Here is a 15445-nt window from a genome sequence, read left to right as displayed (position 1 = left end):
AACAGTGAGAGGCCCGTGTACCAAAAAAAAAGAAAAAAAAATATAGTAAAACATAGCTAATGATGATGACAGCAACAACAACAAAAATAGAAACAAGGATCTACTATGTAACTGCTTCCTAAGTATTCTCCCTTTAAGGAGATTTTGAGATCCACTTTTCTGTGGTTAGACACTGTGAGAAAATATTAAGTTGGAAACTCCAAGGGTGATGTAAGTCATTGGGTATATTTTAGAGCTGGATTTCATCATCAGCTAGCTTGTCACTGCCACCTTATAAATGTGTTTTTGTACTAATTCCGTTGCCCCAGGTAGTCGCGTGCCTCTGTAAGAAATCTCTCAGCTGTGGCCTTCTCTTGGAGGGAGGAAGCTGGCCAAAGGGTGCATATCAACCAAAGCTCTTCATTATATTGGCCTAATTGATCCTACATTTCTCAGCAAATCTCTCTTTCTCCTTCTCTTTTGCATAACTCCAGTGGAATCATTTCCAATGAATTACATGGAAGAGTCTGTTCATGGGGCTAGCCTGGCAGTTAGGTTCTCTGTTGGATTTTTATCTTTCACAATTTCATAATTTGCATATACTCTTTTCTTGGAGGCATATTTCATTCTTGGGTCCTTGAAAGAGTTAGATGTCTTTAGTTGCCTCTTTTAAGGTTTTACTGTGTTGTTTTTTTTTTCTGGATAATTTTTGGGGATATATCTAGTAACCAATCCACGTCAGGGAAGCAGTAGGACAAATAAATGAATTTTGAACCACCTTGGTTGATGGAATAAGATATTTGAGAGAACACTGGAGAAGTGAGGGGGTTGGAGGGGGATATATTAAAATGTTCTATTACTCTTGCCCTAACTCTACCCCTTTGTCATTTTGGTGACCATTTTTTTTCCGGCTGCATTGGGTTTTTGTTGCTGGGCGCGGCTTTCTCTAGTTGCAGGGAGCGGGGGTTACTATTCCCCTTGCAGTGCACAGGCTTCTCATTGCGGTGGCTTCTCTTGTTGTGGAGCACGGGCTCTAGGCGTGCTGGCTTCAGTAGTTGCAGCACGTGGGCTCAGTAGTTGTGGCTCACGGGCTCTAGAGAGCAGGCTCAGTAGTTGTGGCACATGGGCTTAGTTGCTCTGTGGCATGTGGGATCTTCCCGGATTAGGGATTGAACCTGTGTCCCCTGCATTGGCAGGTGGATTCTTAACCACTGTGCCACCAGGGAAGTCCTTGGTGGCCATTTGACCTGAAGAAATATTAATTACAAATCTAGTCTTATTTGAAAATGGAAATCATAACAGTGTTTACCTCATAGGGATATTGCAAAATTCAAATGAAATAATTTGTATAAGAGGTGTGGCACTATGTTTTCCATTCTATAAGGGCTCAGTAAATATTGGCTATCCAACTATTACTGCTCTCAATTCTGAATTCCTATTGTTCAAATCTTTCCCAGTTGGAGTTTTAAAATAAAATCTAATAACTAGGCTAATATGCTATGTGGTTCTTCTAGGGTTCAAGCATTACTGTGAAGGATATTAGAAACCTTTCCTGAGTCAGTACTGCTTTTGAGGATAAAATTGGGATACCTATTTGGAATGTATTTAACTCCAAAGAAATGGCCTGAGGTAACTGGTGGGAGATAGGACACAAAAACCTTTTAGACATCCTAATTGAATTAATCCTAATTGAATAAAATTCCTGAACAGCTCATTGCCACATCTGAAGAACAATTTGGGTCTAAATGAGAATGACCAGAGAATATAGGAAAAGTTCCTTCTTGCTCTTTTAAAATATATTTGTTTATATATTGAAATATAGATGATGCACAATATGTTAGTTTCAGGTGTACAACATAGTGATGTAACATTTACATACATTATGAAGTAATCGGCATAATGTCTGGTAACCAACTAGTCCCCATACAAATTTATCATAGTATTACTGACAATATTCCCTATGCTGTATATTACATCCCTGCTTATTTATAAGTCAGAATTTGTACCTCTTAAGCCTTTTTGCCTATGCTTATTTTGCCCAACCCCTCCCCCCTCCCCTCTGGCAACCATCAGTTTGTTCTCTGTTATCTATGAGTCTGTTTTCATTTTGCTTGTTTGTTTTATCATTTTTGGTTTTGTTTTTGAATTTTATTTTATTTTTTATACAGCACGTATTTATTAGTTAACTATTTTATACATATTAGTGTATATATGTCAATCCCAGTCTCCCAATTCATCCTACCACTACCACCCCCCCCACCACTTTCCCCCCCTTGGTGTCCATATGTTTGTTCTCTACATCTGTGTCTCTATTTCTGCCCTGCAAACGGGTTCATCTGTACCATTTTTCTAGGTTCCACATATATGCATTAATATACGATATTTGTTTTTCTCTTTCTGACTTACTTCACTCTGTTTGACAGTCTATAGATCCCACCACATCTCTACAAATGACTCAATTTCATTCCGTTTTATGGCTGAGTAATATTCCATTGTATATATGTACCACAACTTCTTTATCCATTCATCTGTTGATGGGCATTTAGGTTGCTTCCATGACCTGGCTATTGTAAACAGCGCTGCAATGAACATTGTGGTACATGACTCTTTTTGAATTGTGGTTTTTGCAGGGTATATGCCCAGTAGTGGGATTGCTGGGTCATATGGTAATTCTATTTTTAGTTTTTTAAGGAACCTCCATACTGTTCTCCATAGTGGCTGTATCAATCTACATTCCCACCAACAGTGCAAGAGGGTCCCCTTTTCTCCACACCCTCTCCAGCATTTGTTGTTTGTAGATTTTCTGATGATGCCCATTCTCACTTGTGTGAGGTGATACCTCATTGTAGTTTTGATTTGCATTTCTCTAATAATTTGTGATGTTGAGCAGCTTTTCATGTGCTTCTTGGCCATCTGTATGTCGTCTTTGGAGAAACGTCTATTTAGGTCTTCTCCCCATTTTTTGATTGGGTTGTTTGTTTTTTTAATATTGAGCTGCATGAGCTGTTTATATATTTTGGATATTAATCCTTTGTCTGTTGATTCATTTGCAAATATTTTCTCCCATTCTGAGGGTTGTCTTTTCATCTTGTTTGTAGTTTCCTTTGCTTTGCAAAAGTTTTAAAGTTTCATTAGGTCCATTTTGTTTATTTTTGTTTTTATTTCCATTACTCTAGGAGGTGGATCAAAAAAGATCTTGCTGTGATTTATGTCAAAGAGTATTCTTCCCATGTTTTCCTCTAAGAGTTTTATAGTGTCCGGTCTTACATTTAGGTCTCAAATCCATTTTGAGTTTATTTTTGTGTATGCTGTTAGGGAGTGTTCTAATTTCATTCTTTTACATGTAGCTGTCCAGTTTTCCCAGCACCACTTATTGAAGAGACTGTCTTTTCTCCATTGTATATCCTTCCCTCCTTTGTCATAGATTAGTTGACCATAGGTGCATGGGTTTATCTTTGGGCTTTCTATCCTGTTCCATTGATCTATATTTATGTTTTTGTGCCAGTACCATATTGTCTTGATTACTGTAGCTTTGTAGTATAGTCTGAAGTCAGCAAGTCTGATTCCTCCAGCTCCCTTTTTGCCCCTCAAGAATGCTTTGGCTATTCAGGGTCTTCTGTGTCTCCATACAAATTTTAAGATTTTTAATCTAGTTCTGTAAAAAATGCCACTGGTAATTTGATAGGGATTGCATTGAATCTGTAGATTGCTTTGGGTAGTATAGTCATTTTCACAATATTGATTCTTCCAATCCAAGAACATGGTATATCTCTCCATCTGTTGGTGTCATCTTTAATTTCTTTCATCAGTGTCTTAGAGTTTTCTGAGTACAGGTCTTTTACCTCCTTAGGTAGGTTTATTCCTAGGTATTTTATTCTCTTTGTTGCTATGGTAAATGTGAGTGTTTGATTTGATAATTTTTCTTTGTCTTTATTTTTTGTCAATTTGATTACTATGTGCCTTGGCATGCTTCTCCTTGGGTTTATCCTGCCTGGGACTCTCTGCGCTTCCTGGACTTGGATGGCTATTTCCTTTCCCATGTTAGGGAAGTTTTCGACTATAATCTCTTCAAATATTTTCTTGGGTCCTTTCTCTCTCTCTTCTCCTTCTGGGACCCCTATAATGTGAATGTTGTTGTGTTTAATATTGTCCCAGAGGTCTCTTAGGCTGTCTTCATTTCTTTTCATTCTTTTTTCTTTATTCTGTTCCATGGCAGTGAATTCTACCATTCTGTCTTCCAGGTCACTTATTCATTCTTCTGCCTCAGCTATTCTGCTATTGATTCCTTCTAGTGTATTTTTCATTTTAGTTATTGTATTGTTCATCTCTGTTTGTTCTTTATTTATTCTAGGTGTTTGTTTAATTCTTCTAGGTCTTTGTTAAACATTTCTTGCATCTTCTCGATCTTTGCCTCCATTCTTTTTCCGAGGTCTTGGATCATCTTCACTATCATTATTCTGAATTCTTTTTCTGGAAGGTTGCCTATCTCCACTTCATTTAGTTGTTTTCCTGGGGTTTTATCTTGTTCCTTCATCTGGTACATAGTCCTCTGCCTTTTCATTTTGTCTATCTTTCTGTGAATGTGGTTTTCCTTCCATAGCCTGCAGAATTGTAGTTCTCTTTGTTTCTGCTGTCTGCCCTCTGGTGGATGAGGCTGTCTAAGAAGCTTGTGCAAGCTTCCTGATGGGAGGGACTGGTGGTGGGTAGAGCTGGATGTTGCTCTGGTGGGCAGAACTCAGTAAAACTTTAGCCCACTTATCTGCTGATGGGTTGGGCTAGGTTCCCTCCCTGTTGGTTGTTTGGCCTGAGGTGACCCAGCACTGGAGCCTACCCGGCTCTTTGGTGGGGCTAATGGCGGACTCTGGGAGGGCTCACGCCAAGGGGTGCTTCCAAGAACTTCTGCTGCCAGTGTCCTTGTCCCCATGGTGAGCCACAGACACCCCCTGCCTCTTCAGGTGGCCCTCCAACACTAGCAGGTAGGCCTGGTTCAGTCTCCTATGGTGTTACTGCTCCTTCCCCTGGGTCCCAATGCACACACTACTTTGTGTGTGCCCCCAAGAGTGGAGTCTCTGTTTCCCCCAGTCCTGTCAAAGCCCTGCAATCAAATCCCATTAGACTTCAAAGTGTGATTCTCTAGGAATTCCTCCTCCCTTTGCTGGACCCCCAGGTTGGGAAGCCTGACATGGGGCTCAGAACCTTCACTCCAGTGGGTGGACTTCTGTGCTATAAGTGTTCTCCAGTTTTTGAGTCACCCACCCAGCAGTTATGGGATTTGATTTTATTGTGATTGCACCCCTCCTACCGTCTCATTGCAGCTTCTCCTTTGTCTTTGGGTGTGGGGTATCTTTTTTTGGTGTGTTCCAGTGTCTTCCTGTCGATGATTGTTCAGTAGTTAGTTGTGATTCCGGTGCTCTCGCAAGAGGGAGTGAGTACACATCCTTCTACTCCACCATCTTCAACCAATCTCTGCCTTCTTTGTTTTATAGATTCCACATATAACTGACATCATGGGGTATTTGTCTTTCTCTGACTTATTTCTCTTACCATAATACCTTATAGATCCATCCTTGTTGTTGCAAATAACAAGATTTCATTTTTTATGGCTGAGTAATATTTCTGTGTGTGTATGTATGTATGAAGGTGTGTGTGTGTGTGTGTGTGTATCACACCTTCTTTATCCATTCATCTATTGGTGGACACTTACATTGCATCCATAACTTGGCTATTGTAAATAATGCCACAATGAACACAGAGGTGCATATATCTTTTCAAATTAGTGTTTTTGTTTTCTTTAGGTAAATATCCAGAAGTGAAATTGCTGGATCATATGGTAGTTCTATTTTTAATTTTTTGAAGAATCTCCATACTGTTTTCCATAGCAGTTACAACAATTAACAATCCCACCAACAGTGCTCAAGGGTTCCCTTTTCTCCACACTCCCACCAACATTTGTTATCTTTTGTCTTTTTGATAACAGCCATTCTGACAGGTGTGAGGTGATATCTCATAGTGGTTTTGACTTGCATTTCCCTGATGATTAGTGATGTTGTTGAGCATATTTTCATGTGTCTGTTGGCCATCTGTATGTCTTTTTTGGAAAAATGTTTATTTAGATTCCCTGCCCATTTTTTAATCAGGTTGTTTGTTTTTTTGCTATTGAGTTATATGAGTTTTTAAAAAAATATATTTTGGATATTAACCCCATATTGAACATATTGTTTGAAAATATCTTCTCCCATTCAGTAGGTGGCTTTTTCATTTTATTGATGCTTTCTTTTGCTGAGCAAAAGCTTTTTAGTTTGCTGTAGTACTATTTGGTTATTTTTGCTTTTGTTTCTTTTGCCTGAGGAGACATATCCAAAAAAATATTGCTAAGACAAATGCCAAAGAGTGTACTGCCTATGTTTTCTCCTAGGAGTTTTATGGTTTCAGTTCTTATATTTGTCTTTAATCCATTTTGAGTTTATTTTTGTGTATGCTGTGAGAAGTAGTCCAGTTTCATTCTTTTGCATGTAACTGTCCAGTTTTTCCAACACCGCTTATTAAAGAGGCTGTTTTTTTTCCCATTGTGTAGTCTTGCCTCCTTTGTTGCAGGTTAATTGATCATATAAGTGTGGGTGTATTTCTGGGACTCTTTCCTGTTCTGTTTAAAGACAAACCTCTGTGGCATTTACCCAAGAAATGCAGCTTTTCAGAACTGAGTGTAAGTCCCACAGGTCCTTTACCCATGAAGCTCCTTTTCCCTCTCCGTTTAGAACTCTTCCCTCATACCACTCCCTCTATGTGGGCCTCCAGTAACTGTCAGCTCTTATACAAAGGGCCACACAAGGACTGCCCCTCCAACCAGCCAGAGCACACAGGCCAACTTTTAATAGTAACTGCAAAAAGTTGGGGCAAAAGAGAAACATAATTTCCTTCACAGAGCTGTAATGGCTCTGATTAAGACCAAGGGCCTTGAAGTCAGACAGACCTGAATTTAAATATTAGTTCAAACAATAAATTTCTTTTTTTTTTTTTGAGTTCAGCAAGAGAAACAGTTTTATTTCCTGATTTTTAAATCCAGGGCTCTGAGTTTAAATACATTTCAATTTATAATGTGTTGGAAGGTTTTACATAATGTATTTTTTTAACATCTTTATTGGAGTATAATTGCTTTCCTAAACTTAGGCATAGTGTATAATGTTATTAAATAATACATATTTCATGGGATTGTAATGAAGAGGAAGTGAAGTAATATTTGTAAAGTGCTTCACAGATTGGCCAGCATATAGTAAACATTTAATAATCAACAGCTAGTGTTATTTTTTCCTCAAAAGATTTTGTCTGCCAGCAATCATGAAGTTCAGTCTTTTATAGATTCCATGACTAGGACTTGGAGAAGAAAAATGGTCTGAACAATTTAGACAATTATCTTTTCCCTACAGAATCAAGGGAGGCATTTTTCTTCTTAAATATCCAGATTGTCCATGTCACTTTTCTTATCCAGGTACTTGCCAGATCTACAACTCACTTTTATGCAACTGGAAAACATTTAAAAAGTTGTATGTACACAGACATACACACACAGCTTAAGTATTATATATGAATATACCTTCTATAACATTTTGCTCATCTGTTCTCTCCTATGACTGTAACCCTCTTGAGATAGGTTTTGTATTATCTCATTTTATGATTAAAGGAAAAGGGAAGAAACTTGGCCAGGCTAAAGCCCTTGCAGTTGATTAGGGACAGAGCTGGGGTGTCCTGACCCCTTTCCAGTTTTTCTTCCTTTGTACTGCTCTGATGACCATGGAAACAAAATGCACTAGAACTTGGATACCAAAGAAGTTTCAGTTGACAGGTAACCAAAGGAAACAGCATGGCTGAAATCCAGTTAAAAGTTAAAATCCCGTTGGGCAATGTCTCTTTCACTGACAACAGGAATTGCTGTCATATCCCCATCTAGCCACTTTGCAAACAGCGGGAATGTTAGCATGAGCTCACGGTGAACAGTGAATGCTTCCTAAGGGAGCAGTGATTGCTTTGGCTGGGTTCTGCTGTAGCAGCTTCCTGGTGATGAAGAGACTATAGTCAGACAATTGGAGGCGGTAACCATTTTCTAATAATCACCTCAGGCTTTTGGCACCTAATTCTCTGGCACTGTCTAGGGAAGCTTTTTATGTTATTTCATGCTACTTGTCAAGTCAAGCTGCTTGTCTAATTTTGCTGGGAAATGTGACACTGCCGGTCAAATCGCTCACCACAGTGAGATCCAGTGCGTGTCTTGCAAAGTGCTCAGAGGGTTCTCATCGTCTCTGACAAGCAAAAGGCTGAGAGAAATTTTTTTAAATGGCCCCAGTTTACACAGTTTTTCCATCCGTGGTTCCATGGTGTTTTGAAATCAGGTTGTGGTCCTGAGTTAATGACACAAGGAAACACTTTGATGCTCGTATTGCCTACTTGGTTTTTTTGAACCTCACATGGACTAGCTCCATCCTGTCCCCAAGTTCATAAGCCTCTATCTTCCTCTCCGCTTCCTGTGCAGGCTTCCTCTGGTTTGTGGGCCGTGCACTTCATCTTGTTCCTTCAAGGCAAGCACTGAGCCTCTGGTCAAACAGAGTTTCTGTGGTGGCTTCTGCTATCTGCTTATCATCCAATCCCAGGCTCAGGTTTTCCTTCCTTATTTTTTTATACCTGAAATAGCTCTTTTCCAATTTGTCTATAGCTTTCTCTTTCAACTTTCTCCCCCATCCTCATAGTAATTAAGCAGGGGTTATGCTCCCTTTCCAGATCCTGATTTTGTAATACTTTTATTCCTAAAGAGTTATGTTGATGAGACTAATCTAAATATGTTAAACTTGGTACTGATTAGATGACTTCATAAGCACTCCTTGACAGTTTTTTTGTGAAAGAGCTTGCTTGAAATCTCTGCTAATGTAGCCGAATTTCCTTCTAAAGGCAGTTACATATAATGCCTCTTAAAGGGAATTATCTAAATTTGCAGTTTGGCAGGCTCTTCCTGGGACTCTGGAGGGTTAATAAGTCACGGAGATCACATCTTCATGTGGGAAATATGAAGGCTCCAATGTGGGTAAATACTACTTAAGAAGACCCTACATTACAAGGAAGGTTGGAGATATTCTGGAGACCCATAAAATGCTCCCTTTGTACCAATTATCACAGTGAACTTTCTCCTTCTAGTTTATGTTATATTCACATTGAATCATTCCAGGGATTTTGCTTTTAGCTTGCATATGTCATATATGTTTCTCATCTGGGTAGATAAACCAGCCTTATAGATTTAAAGGAGATTGCATGAGCTGCTGCTGGGAAGTTTTTCTTCAGTTAGTTAAGAACCTGTGAAACTTAGTCCTTGATATTTCACTAGCTATCATTTGTAATAAAATCTACTTTAGCCTAGGGTTAAGTGATGACTCTGGTCCTCACAGCATGGTGGGGGATCCTGGGGGTCAAATAAAGGGAAACTCTCTGACTTCCCCACAGACTTATGCTGAGACCTTAATTGAGGGGCTTACTGCTTCTCCCACTAAAAAAACTACAAATTTTAATACTTTCCTCTAACCAAAAATAAAATTATAAGATTGAAATACTCTTCCAGTGCCCTTGAAATTGTCAGAGGCTGCCCGGAGGCTTCCCAAGAGCTGGACTGGCTCTGACTCAGTCACTGTTTCATCCATAGAGCCTTACATGATGCCTGGAGCATACAGAAGGCACTCAGTGAATGAAATGAGTGAATGAAAGGAAAGATAGGACAAGAGTCACATTTTAGCAGCCTAATTATATATTTTCAGGGTAATGTATTTAAAAAGGGACAGTGATAACACATTTCTAAAAGGAGATGAATGGCATATTTAACACTTTCCAAGAAGAAGGAATTCCATTTCTATCACTTGATCTAGGTTTTCAATTACAGAAACATTGAGAATTCCCTGTGGCTGAATATGGGTGAATCTTTAAGGCAGCTGAAGACAGAGGCTGCCCTTGTGGACATCAATACTCCCATGGAGCACTTTCCATGAAGAAAAGTGTGGGCTTGCTGTCTTTGCATCAAAACTCCTAGAATTTGGCTGAATGCCTGGTTTATCCCAGGACATTAGTCAGCCCACAAATCCCACATTTGTTTATTCAGACCAGAGCAAGTGAATACTGCCATTCTCCCATCTCCTTTGTTGGCAAATGCTTTGTTAACCTGAATTGAGTTCTGAACACAAAACAAAGTGACTAATCTTTTGGGGGTTTCCCCCTCCCAGGTTCTTGTATGAGCAACTGAATCTATAGACCACAAAGTCCCACACTGTCGTTTTCCCTCATGCTGCCCTTTTATTCTGATGGCTCCACATTGTACTTAAGGAAACCAATACCTTCCAGAGTGCGGTGGAACTGGCGCCACCATTAAGAAAAGGAGGTTACTGGATTTTTTAGTGTAGCAGCAAAGGGGGGCTACGTTGATTATTTACACTTATGTAGTCTACTGCGGGGCATCTGCAAGAATCATCTTGCACTCTCAGAAAGTTTTCTACCTCTGAATATGTGGGTCTGAAAGTGCAGGAAGTAGAAATTTTAACAAAAACCAACCAGTTTGGATGATCACAAATATGTGGTAGATCTGGCATGTGCAACTAAAAAGAATGCATACCCTTAATCACTAGGCTATTTGCCTATCTACAAATATGTGTAAAGGCCTAAATTTTTTAGCAAAAATCTGAGGGTCTAATTTGTAAATTGCCGTTGACCACAAAAGAGTGATTAGTTTCAAAAGAGAACTGTTTTGCAACATGGTGCAAAAAAGAGGAGGGGATAAAGGAAATCATAAAAATTAACATTCATGACATTAAATACCAGTTTTTTTTTTAAATACCAGTTGTTTTTATAGCATGTTGAACATGGCAGCTTGGCAAATAATTCTCCCTCATTAAGCTTGTAGAAATTCTATTTGATTTATAAAGTTTTGACTCTGACTGTATTTACCATTGATAACCTGTTTTTCTCTCTCCTCTTCCTCCAACTCTTAGCCAGAACTACTTTCCAATGACTTCTTTCTACCACACTTCTCCTCCTCAGTGTAAGAGGATGAAAGCACATGATGATATTTAAAGCAAGAAGATTGAAGAATTGCTGCCTGCTAACCCAAGGCTTGGATTAGTACAATCTTTTTAGCTTTTTACTGTGAAGTTCAGGGATCACAAATGTTGTTTCATCCATGGAACTTCTGCAACTTGTTATTTTCATACCTGAGATCTGGGGGAAAGTTTAGTCTAAATGGTTTCTAAAATAGCCATTAGCTCAGGAGATAACACAGCCAATGCATGTGACAGGAGCTTTGCCCACACTACCCTGTTTTTTGGTCATGTAGTTTTTTTGTTTTTAATGATGTCATTTAAAAACTTTGCTTTTTGAGAATGATTCCCCCCACTATTTTTCTATAGAGGGTCAGGAAAATGTATAAATAATTTCTGGGCTTGGGTGCAGAAGATACACATGCTGACAAACAGAAATCTAAAGTGTTAAAGGAGATTGTCTTTTGAAGAAACTTTTCCAGGCTTGAGTTCTATATTTTTGGATTTGACTCAGTGAAAAATCTTTACTGAGTACCTAGTATATGCCCAGCATTCTGCTGCATTATAGGGGTTGGGGGACTATAGTCCAGTTGGGATAAAGGAAGGATGGAGAGAGAATACATATAGTTACAGCACAAGGCAGAATAAGTTATAGTATACAATGGGCTATGGAATATTGTGGAGGAAGAGAGCATTTTTAATTAGTGGAGTCAGGAAATTCATTACCAAGGTGATGGCATTCTTGCTGGGTCATGAAGGATAGATAGGATTTTGGCAGGTGAGGAGCCATTCTAATGCAAGAGAACAATAATAGAAAAAGCCCAGTGGTCCATTGAGAGTAGGAGCAGGGAAATAAAGGGCGGCTGGGTTTATACTGTGATTACTGAGCTGCAGGCACACAGTTGTCCACGCCCTCCTCCTTGAACCACTTTTTTAATATAAATTTATTTATTTATTTATGTTTGGCTGTGTTGGGTCTTCGTTGCTGAGCGTGGGCTTTTCTCTAGTTGCTGCGAGCAGGGGCTACTCCTTGTTGTGGTGCGTGGGCTTCTCACTGCAGTGGCTTCTCTTGTGGCACAGCACGGGCTCTAGGTGTGCGGGCTTCGGTAGTTGTGGCTCACGGGCTCTAGAGCGCAGGCTCAGTAGTTGTGGCACCTGGGCTTAGTTGCTCCACAGCATGTGGGTTCTTCCCAGACCAGGGCTCGAACCCATGTCCCCTGCATTGGCAGGTGGATACTTAATCACTGCGCCACCAGGGAAGCCCTGAACCACTGTTTACTCCAGAGTCACAGCATCCTCCTGACTCTGACAGTCTTACCGGCCATTGCTTCTCAGTCACCTTTCTTGGGTGCTCTTCCTCAGCTTGAGCTCTGCATGTCTAAAGGCTTCAGCATCAGTTTTTTAGTTTTCTTCACCTGAGTAGCTATCATTTAAATATTAAATATTTAACATCTACATGCCAGTAATCTCCAAATCAGTAACTTTCCCCATGACCCATGCCCTGACCTCTAGGCTGTATATCAAACTGTCTACCCAACATCTTCACTTTTGATGGCTAAATATCAGGTTTCTTGATTCTTTGCTTCCCCTCTCTGCTGAAATCCTGCTCATCCACCAGTCTTCTCTATCTTAGTTAATGGGCCTGCCATCCACCGAGTTGCTTAGGTGTCCCCCAAACTAGATGTTATTCTAGATATAGCCTTTTCTCTCACCTTCACCATATAATAATGAGTATTTTGAGTCCACCTCTACCCCACCCCAAATAAGTGACTATTGTTTTTTGTTATAAGTTTTATGGTAGTAAGATTTGCCTCTAAATGTACATGAATTATCTTGATAAAAATAAATATTAAATTAAAATATTACTTTCACAGAGATTATCTCTTGACTCCTTTCCAGAAATTAGCTCATAAGTTATCCAGAAGAGCCATGTATTCTTAAGTTTGTATGTGTATTGGAATTTATTTTTCCCATCTTCTAAAAGAGTCTTCACATCTTCTTGCCTTTCAGACCCAGCTGCTATGGATTAGATACACAAATACATGTCCCTGTGTTATGTGTTTCATAGTAAAAATAACAGTAATCATGAAAACGATAGTATTACTAATACTATTAATAATTAGCACCTATTAAGACCCGCAGGCACTGCAATAAGCATTGTACATTCACTGATGGTTTAAACCTCACAGTGACACTATGGGATGGATACTGTTACTGTCCTCATCTTAGACCTGCCCAAGGTCACACAGCTGGGAAGAGGCAGAGACTCAGGACATGGACCTATTTCTGCCAGACTCCAAAGCCCATGTTTTTAACCAAAAGTAATTTAAAATTCTGAACCACTGAATAGAGGTAGATGCAGCTTCTAGTGCAAAGAATATTTTGGCTGCCACACAGGAAGATATAAAGATATAGCTCTAGAAAGATGATACAGTATAAAAAACAGACCTCTTTACATCACCTTTCCATAGGCTTCATGGTGTATTCTTACATAATTTTCAAGGTAACTTCATCTTTGGGGAATGCTGAAAAATTGCCATTCATTAATGTTTTTTCCTCTAACATTCATCTCTTCTCAGTCTCTCCAATGGACAACTTCACTGACATCAAAAGTGTAAAGAGAGAAACCAGGGAGAAACATGAGCCCAGCAAGAGGATGAAAGGAATTATTAGAAAAGTTTTCCAGAGGAAGAACATTCCTTGCAGCCATTTCAACCTTTATTTCTTTCTGTATTTGATAGTGAGAGTACCACATAAGCCTGAACGAAAATAGAACGAGATGGAATCAGTCAGGATAAACCAGGTTATGCTATGATAACAAACAGTCTCAAAATCTCAGTGGTTTAAAAAGCAGAAGGCTATTGTCATTCAAGACATATCCTCATCAATGGTCACATTCTGTGATATATTCTCCTTCTATCCAGCACCTATCTCTTCACTCTGGGCACAAGTGCCATTACTGTCTGTCTTCATGTAGAAACTGCCTCAGGAGAGCCTCCTGGACACAGAAGTCCTTTGATTGATTGACTGATTTTGTTTGAGGCTTTAAATTCTTCCCTGGAAGGCTGATTACTCCCTGTGCCTTCTTTCCTTGGGTTTTGGGCCATTCTGCAGTTGGAATAGTCTACTTTGTGCTTCTTGAAGATATCTTTGGCTTTGAGACTCCCCTCTAAAAGTATTGTCGAATTTTTAGCATGGACTTTGGAAGCAGACGAGTTGGCTCTGCCACCTACTAGTTGTGTGGTATCGTGAAATGTCTTAACCTCTTTCAGCTTTAGCTTCCTTATTTGAACAGGGAAGTGATTGGATTTGAGAGAAAGCCAGGAGATAATATTAGTAGAAATTGTTGATGAATTGGGTGAGGCAGAGGGGGGAGGCAAGGATGACTACCAGTTTTCTATCTTGAGTAATGGGTGGTGATGCCTTTTACTGAGGAGGAGATAAGCGATGTGTGTGTCTGTGTGTCTGTGTGAGACAGAGAAAGAGAGAGAGAGAGAGAGCGAGAACAATTTAGGACATGAGGATTTGAGATACTTTCTAGATATATAAGTGGAAATGTTGAGTTGAAGCTTTAATGGTATATAGGCAAGTGATCTGGACTGCTAATAGAGATTTCAAAGTCCTCTGCATAAAAAGATCATTGAAGCTATAGGAGTAGATGAGATACACTTCTGAAAATGAGCAGAGAAGACAGCTCAGTGTGAGCCCTGAGAACTTCTCTATTTAATGGTCTCTAGAGAGAGTAGAGGATTCTTCCAAAAAATTAGCTTTTAGGACACCACACTCCCTCCTTTTCCTCTTACCTCTCTGGACATCAAGTTTTTTTTCAGTGAAGAAAAAGATTATGTTGCCTACTTAGAGTGAGGGGGCCTCAACAGAGATGTATAGGTTTAAAATAATTACTGAGGAGAGTAGGTAGGAATGTTGATTAAGTGAAAAGATTGAGATATACTGACGTCTTAAGATTGGAGACCATATGTTTGTTGGGACATAAATCTGAATGGTTTAACATTTTGCTTAGGAATGCTCAGCCTTTTAGGTACCAAAATGGCATTGATCCTGTGTTGGGAGTTTTCTAGGTGAGGGCAATACAGGAAGAGACATATTTGGATTTGAGGGTGCTGGTGGTGAGTAGGTCAGATAGCCAACTACTTGTAGTCTGCTTGGGGGAAGGTGGATGGACTCTGAGGAAATGAAGACCCAGGAGCTGGAGGACTAAATGAATTTGAAGAGCAGGTGTGTTCAAGCGAGCATCCTGAGAGCACCGGAGGAAAGACAGCTGGGTCAGAGAATGCAGTGTTTGTAGTTAAAATTTTTGGTGTGGACCCACTCTGGGTGATGAGAAGTTTCAGGATGTACCCTGGCAGTGTGGGGAAGTCTAAGTGGAGTGGAGGTGAGAATAGTTACTG

The sequence above is a fragment of the Mesoplodon densirostris genome, chromosome 6 (assembly GCF_025265405.1).
Source record: "Mesoplodon densirostris isolate mMesDen1 chromosome 6, mMesDen1 primary haplotype, whole genome shotgun sequence".
In the NCBI taxonomy this organism is placed as follows: domain Eukaryota; kingdom Metazoa; phylum Chordata; class Mammalia; order Artiodactyla; family Ziphiidae; genus Mesoplodon; species Mesoplodon densirostris.
This window is presented reverse-complemented; position numbering follows the sequence as displayed.